At 40.9% G+C, this 6829-nt stretch overlaps 1 long non-coding RNA gene across 1 annotated transcript; it reads left to right on the top strand.

Annotated features, from left to right (window-relative positions):
* Nucleotides 1-349: 349 nt before the first annotated feature.
* On the top strand, nucleotides 350-1794 carry LOC105489452 (uncharacterized). The gene is made up of 2 exons (XR_011624368.1): nucleotides 350-547; nucleotides 1132-1794. It is a non-coding gene; the product is annotated as an uncharacterized lncRNA (long non-coding RNA).
* Nucleotides 1795-6829: the final 5035 nt, after the last annotated feature.

The following is a 6829-nucleotide window of genomic DNA, read 5'->3' as shown; positions in this document are numbered from 1 at the left end:
TTTTTTTCCCCTTTGCTTCCAGAAGAAAAATATTTAGAGGCTGACCTTTGGGAAACTTTCTCTTAGCAGGCGTCATTTTATCCTCTTGCTGAGCTACCTCACTTTGAGCATAAACCTCATTTCTCTACCCTGTCCTTTCCATTGCGAAAAGTCTCCACAAAGTACTTCAAAAAACATGTTTCAGCCCAAGTCTTATGAGTAACCCACAACCTCATATCTGTTATGTGTAGCCAGGATAGTCACATAACTTATCAAAACAGGATATTTCTGAGAGTGAACGATGATGATATTAATAATTTCGCCAGCACAACAGGTGCAATCCAGAATTTAGAATCATCCCAGTTCTGACCAGACTGGAAGTTCTGGAAAGACTTTATCCATCAAGCCCCTGAGCATATAATCATTTATGCTTCCTTAACACAAAGCAAATGCTTAATATTTGTTTATTATCAAGATGACCTGCACAATAAGAACCCAAACCAAGCCAGATAGTGTAGAACTGGCCTGTTCAGCTGGCAGTACTAACAAACAGCACCTGCAAGAACGGGTTAGTACCAAATAGCAAATGGATCATACAAATTTAATTCTTTCCTTGATTCCAGAGTAATTTCCCCATCAGCAGCAGAAGGTGTAGAAGAAAAACCTCTCGCTCAACAGTTCATGCTCCTCTTGTCTTGGTATTGATATTAATGCCAACAAAATTAGTAATTTGACAATTAGTTTCCCACTTACCTGAGAAGACATGAAAGGGAGAAAGAAAGTATTTTAACTAGATTATAATGTGGCTCTGACAAGTCAGGATCCTGTCATGTTATAGCCTTCCAACTTTAACATTTTCATGTCTGCTTGGCAGGTTATTAAAATAAATGAGGGTGCATTGGGCTGCTGCTGTGCATTTCCCTAATGGGAGTTGAGGAATTTGCAAGCCACCAATGTAAATTGACCGATCTCAGAGACTGAAAGGATTTAGCTAAAGTGGACAATTAGGATCATTTCTGCACAGCTGAATGAAATATTCCTTGTTATTTTAATAATTCAGGCCCAGAGTAATTTTCGGAGGCTGAGTTTGTCAAGATAATGTGCCTTGTGCTTGTCTGCTTGTCATTTTTAACTCAGTCTCACATGTTACAGGTGCAGTCTAGCTTACAAAACAGGAAAATCATTCACTGGAGAATTTGCATATGGAATACAGATACATTGCATGGAGAGAAGGCTGACCTGGAGACTGAAAGGCAGCTGTGGTGTGAATGCCTCATGACGGTGAAAGTCAGGATGGTGGATGGTGCTGCATTGCTTTGTTGATGCCGTTATGAACATTATTGGGCAATATGCATATGCAAGTGTGGACTACATTCGGCGCATTTACCTTGTGTAACCTGCACAGGTTCAGTAAAGAGATTTGTTAACACCGTGGTATTCCCCCATGGTAGACCCAAATGCTCGCTTTTAGCTCAGCTTTATCACAGAGACTGGTGGAATAATATCTTTAGCTTTTAGTAGCAAGACACACTGAGGAAATGATACATGAGTTGGAGATAGAGTAATTCTGGAACAGGAGAGGTCATCAGTGCATTTCTGCAAGTAGAAGCTTGTTTGGTCAGATAATGTGGTCTCAACAGATTAAAACATCACTTTTTATTAAATTGATTGGTATAAAACTAGAATTGATCCATTCTGTTCATTCCATGTATTAGACGGGAACAGCCACATTAATTTGAAATCAAGAAATTATTAAAATAAAATTCTCACTGAAGGTCCCACTTCTGACAGCCCTTTTCTTGGGTCCTATGTGCAGTATCTCTTTTAGGTGCTTACTGGGAATTGAATGACCTTTGAAGGGTATTCAGACTGTCATCTTTCCAGGAACTCCACTGGAACAATTCTGTTTCTATCTCGTTTACTTTTTATATTTCCATAAAATAATTTAGTGGAAGATGTAATTTATACTAAATATATCATCATCAACAACACAAATATTGAAAACATTGTTATCGGAAAGAGATTTTGTAATGTAAGTTAACCTAAGATTGAAAAGACAGCCAGGATTATTAGCTAAATTTTATTTAGTATGAACTGCTTTATCACAGTAATATGTCTCTACATCTACCTAAATAAATTTATTTTAAAATTAGGTGCATGGAGATATAATCTCACACAACACGCTGTAAGGTGAAGAGGTCTAAAATGAGTGGGACACTCCAAATAGATTACTTAAGGACTGCCCAAAACATTAAGTTTTAATGTTATTATGACGTCAGTAGTCTTTTGTCCTTAAACTCTTATGGAGAATGGCTTCATACAACAGAGAGCCCATAGGTTACTTTTTCCCTAACTGGAGTCTCCTTCTAGCCTGGAGTAATTTTGAAGTCTCTGGTTGTATTTTATTGTGTCATGCAGTATCAGGGCCTTCTGTGTTGAAATGGTGAGTCATATGTCTCCGAACGAAAGAACTTTCCACTTGGGGCACAACACCCCCTCACAGGTCAGCTGAGAAGCTCAGGCTGGTAGAGAAGCCATATTTCAAAACAGTGGCTCTTCAAAGTTACCCCTAATATGGCTTTTCCAACCAAGTGAGTAACATGTGGGAAAAGGGAATTTTTCTTTGGACTTCTGGGCCAATGAGGGCTGAATTACACAAGCTGAACCATGAACAAACAAACAAGCATGCAAAGCCAACCCAGAGCATCCTCAGCCTGATGTAGCTCCAACGTTTCAGTCTATGCAGGGCGAGCTCTGCAACCTCCTAGACTCTAATCGCTGCTTTATTTCCTGCAACCCAGTGACTGTTATTGGGCAGTATGCATACGCAAGTGCAGGCAACATCTTGGTACAAGACCTGCCAACTTCTGCATACGTCAGGGCAATGGCAATCACTTGCTGAATGTGCTGAACAAAAGCAAGATGTGCTTCTCATGTAGAACCCAGGCAAGTTGAACAGATGCCCTGACCAATCTCTTTCAAGCAGTGGCTTAGAGATCATGATTCCTTCCATTGTGCATCTCTGTCATCTCGGACAGTATCTCTTCCAGCCTGCGAGCAGAGGCAGAGGGTGAGCCGAGAATCTCATGTGCTGTTAGAGGCCGGGCTCCAAAATAGCAGAAACCACCACTACTGACAACACAGTGACAAGAGCTGTCCCAGGCACCCAATTTGCCTGAAAGTGAGTCAGGGAAGGAAAGCAGCCCCCAGGTCTAGGAGGCCAGTGAGCATTTAGGTGATCTCTGTCACATAAACCAACAAACTGGACAACGGTGGCATTTCAGTACCTGACACAAGTCAGTAGCAGTGAAATGCTGAGTAGACAAATACACAGAGGCTTTAAAGGGCACATGATACATATTTACCATCAACAGATGGTCCAAAAATAAGCACTTCCATGGAAAATGTGCAGGCAGCATCATCTTAAAAATAGCATATTTAAGAAATGACTTTGGAATTTTGGGAGCTTACTCAGATGGATCTTTTCAGTTGTTTTCTCACTAGCCAAATGACCACATCTGTCCTTTCTGCTGATCTTATGGTTTCGTATTTTTCCACTTCCTTGTTCTCTAGTGAGAGGGGACTTGGCACATCAGCTTCCCCATATATATCATTCCTTTGGATCACCCACAGCTCCTAGCATTAGTGCAATTGCTGTTCAATACTAGAGTACATTAAATTAATGTATTAGACTCCAGTAGATTATCAATAAGTGAGTAGAACTGAATTATAATTGATTAGAAATAATTTTGCATAAGTGCCTTCATCAGCTTCATAATTACAACTTGTCACTCAACTTTAAATTTGGCCAACTATGTCACAGGCAGTGGGGTCTGTGGAACTAAGTATGTGTTGTAGATGTCCCAGAACTGAATGAAATTACCACAATTATAGTTAATCAATTTTGTGACTATGTGTGTTATGATGCTCTCTTTGATTAAACAAATTCCCACTTGGGTAGTCTTCTCTTCGTAAGTTGATTAAGAGAACCAAATATCACTTCTGATTTGAAAATCCATCATAAAAAGGAGACATCAGCTGTCAATGCCAAAATACCCAGGAAGGCGGCTTGGCATTTCAGGGAAGAGAAGGGATTTGAAGAACCAGTCCAGGATCACACATCATTTTAGAATCCAACTAAATCTTCTCACATTGGTTTCATTTTTCCTCTGGCATCCTAAAAGTGACATAGCTTATGACTGATAGATACAGCGTCTTGCACAAATAATCACGTGATTGTGGAAACACTTAGGTCAAGGTGTGCTTTGCCTCCTTCCACAGATCCTCACTGAAGTTCAGTCGTTAACTAGCACATGCTGATGGATGTGCTTGTCTCACCATACATTACTGAAATACATTTTATATTGGAATATAAAAGCCCTGCAACCTTGAAGACACTGTAAAGCTAACTTTAAAATGTATTTTAATTTTTCCTAAATTAGAACCCTAGTCTAATCCGTAACAGCCCTTTAAGATATATTAGACTCCTCACTCCCTGAGTATCTTGCAAGCTGAATTTGACTTTTTAAAACATGTACTTATCCACCCTTCAGAAAGGCAGCATTTTCTTTTCACAGTGCACCTACAGAAAAGTAGCAAAAAATATCATAGACAGCAATGGGTTAGAGATGAAGTTTCGTGTGAATCAGTTTTCTCCCCTTGTTTGAGTGTGCAGTCTTCACTTTGTGTTGATTTAAGGGAAGAAACTTGGTATTCAAGGCAAATACTTATCAGAATACAATTTATTCAGAATGGCTTTCAACCACAGGCTCAGAATATTTGCCCGGATAATCACTGAAGCTAAAACATGGGTAGCTAAAATGTTTTCGCTACTAACCTGATCACTAGCTCAATTCTGGCATTTTAATCTAAATTTTCACTAAAATTATGTCAGGCATGTTTTTGTTGTGTTTCTAGAATTTTATGTCTTATATATCTTATGTAAAACCTAGCACTTTAGGTTCTTAAACAGAATCCATATGCATCTGACACTCCTAGCCAACCTAGCAGCATTAGACAGTGGCCTTCCAGCCACTTCCCACATTGAAACTGTTTAAACACACTCACTACAAACACTTGGGTTCGTGTTAACCCTCTGAAGCCCAAACAGAAATCCACAAATGAAGCAATGGCTTTGCTATTACGTATGGTGCTGCAATGAATATCCACATGCATGTGTCTTTTTCTCTTTCTTTTTCTTTTTTTTTTTTTGAGATGGAATCTCACTCTGTCACCCAGGCTGGAGTGCAGTTATGTGATCTCACCTCACTGAAAGCTCCCCCTCCCGGGTTCATGCCATTCTCCTGCCTCAGCGTCCCAAGTAGCTGGGACTACAGGCGCCCCGCCACCACACCCGGCTAATTTTTTGTATTTTTAGTAGAGACAGGGTTTCACCTTATTAGCCAGGATGGTGTCGATCTCCTGACCTCGTGATCCACCCACCTCGGCTTCCCAAAGTGCTGGGATTACAGACAGGAGCCACCGCGCCCGGCTGCATGTGCCTTTATAGTAGAACAATTTATATTCCTTTGGGGATATACCCATTAATGGGATTTCTGGGTTGAATCGTATGTCTGTCTGTAGGTCTTCAAGGAATTGCTGCACTGTCTTCCATAATGGTTAAACTAATTTACACTACCACTAACAATCTATATGTGTTCTTTTTTCTCCACAATCTCACCAACATCTGTTATTATTTGACTTTTTAACCATAGCCATTCTGACTGGTGTGAGATGCTATCTCATTGTGGTTTTGATTTGCATTTCTCTAACACATGAAATCAACAACAAATGCCCACCAGTGATAGACTAAAGAGAATGAGGTACATGTACACCATGGAATACTATGCAGCCATAAAAAGAAGGAGATCATGTCCTTTGCAGGGACATGGATAGAGCTGGAGGCCATTATCCTCAGCAAACTAATGCAGGGACAAAAAAAATCAAATACTGCATGTTCTCACTTATAAGTGGTAGTGAATCATGCCTGTAATCCCAGCACTTCGGGAGGCCAAGGCAGGCAGATCACCAGGTCAGGAGGTCGAGACCATCCTGGCTAACATGGTGAAACCCTGTTTCTACTAAAAATACGAAAAATTAGCTGGGCATGGTCGTGGGTGCCTGTAGTCCCAGCTACTCAGGAGGCTGAGGCAGGAGAATGGCATGAACCCAGGAGGCGAAGCTTGCGGTGAGCTGAGATAGCGCCAGCCTGGCTGACAGAGCGAGAGTCTGTCTCAAGAAAAAAAAAAGTGGTAGTTAAATGATGAGAACACATGGACACATAGAGGGGAACACCACACACTGGAGGTTATCAGTGGGTAAGGTGGGGAGAGAGAGAGGATCAGGAAAAGTAACTAATGGATATGGGTTTTAACACCTCGGTGATGAAATAATCTGTATAATACAAATACAAGTTTACCTCTGCAACAAACCTGCACATCCTGCCCATGTACCCCTGAACTTGACAGTTAAAATAAATAAAAATAAAACTATGGCACCTGACTCCTCAGGTAAGTTAGGCTAGATGTGAGAACAGTCCAACTCTTGGACGTGCCATAAGGACAGTTTCCCTTCTTGAGTCCCATGAATGCAGAGGTGCCAGGAAGCACCATCCCCAGGCTGAAGCTGTTTATGGGCACGTGATATTTATAACTTGTCCAAAGATAGGAATTTCCAGTCTCTGAAAAGAACACAGGTACTTCATAAAGAAGATGGTATTGGCCTGGGTTTTGTAGAGAGTAGCATTTAGGCAGGCAGAGGAGGAGGTGGAATGGACAGGGAAAACTGTGGGCCAGGTGTAGAGACATGTGTATAATACGACCTGTCCCAAATGTGGAATTAACCAAGGGGG

This window comes from Macaca nemestrina, chromosome 6 (assembly GCF_043159975.1).
Source record: "Macaca nemestrina isolate mMacNem1 chromosome 6, mMacNem.hap1, whole genome shotgun sequence".
NCBI classification, from domain to species: Eukaryota; Metazoa; Chordata; class Mammalia; order Primates; family Cercopithecidae; genus Macaca; species Macaca nemestrina.
The sequence above is the reverse complement of the archived record's forward strand: the minus strand, read 5'-3'. Positions and strand labels throughout refer to the sequence as shown.